Below are 652 nucleotides of genomic sequence, written 5' to 3' on the forward strand. Positions count from 1 at the left end.
CCTACCCCGGCGCTGTCACACGTCCAGCCGCACACGCGGCCGCGTTTATATGTCTTGGCTCTGGGCCCCGCCAACCGATCGCGCCCGGGGAGCACAAGGAGGCTGTTGCCGCTCCCTGCAAGTCGGTTCTTGCAGCTCTTATTTGCAGGAGGCAGAGAGCAAGAGGTGTCGCGTCGCTCCTTCTCCCTCCCCGCAAAGTACGCGCAGGCACCCAACGCGGATGCCGGGCTGAAAGCTGCCTCGAGGGCCGGGGCAGGGTGGCGAGGCCGCGAATGACACACCAGGCAGCTTTCCTGCTTGTTTCCCTGGAGGGTTCCGGCTTATTTCACACAGTTCCTGGAGCACCAATATTCCCCGTCTCCTTCCCCTTTTCTGCCTCCAGGTAGAGCCTCCCCGAGCCGCTGAAAGGCAACCTCAGCTGGCGCGAGCACATGAGCTGTCGTGTAATAATAAATCACAAACACTGGGCTGCTCCAACCACAGGTAAAGAGGCGAGCAAGTAGTCAGGGGATGCCGTGCACTGATTTCTAACGGAGCCTTCGGCCCAATCCCGAGAAGCGGGGCGAACTAGCCCCGTTCGTCCCCCTGAATCCCACCTCCCACCAGACAATGCGGCCGCTGGCATCCGCAGGGGCCCGGCCGAGGCCCGCCG

This window comes from Chaetura pelagica, unplaced genomic scaffold (assembly GCF_000747805.2).
Source record: "Chaetura pelagica isolate M959 unplaced genomic scaffold, ChaPel_1.0 scaffold219, whole genome shotgun sequence".
NCBI lineage: Eukaryota > Metazoa > Chordata > Aves > Apodiformes > Apodidae > Chaetura > Chaetura pelagica.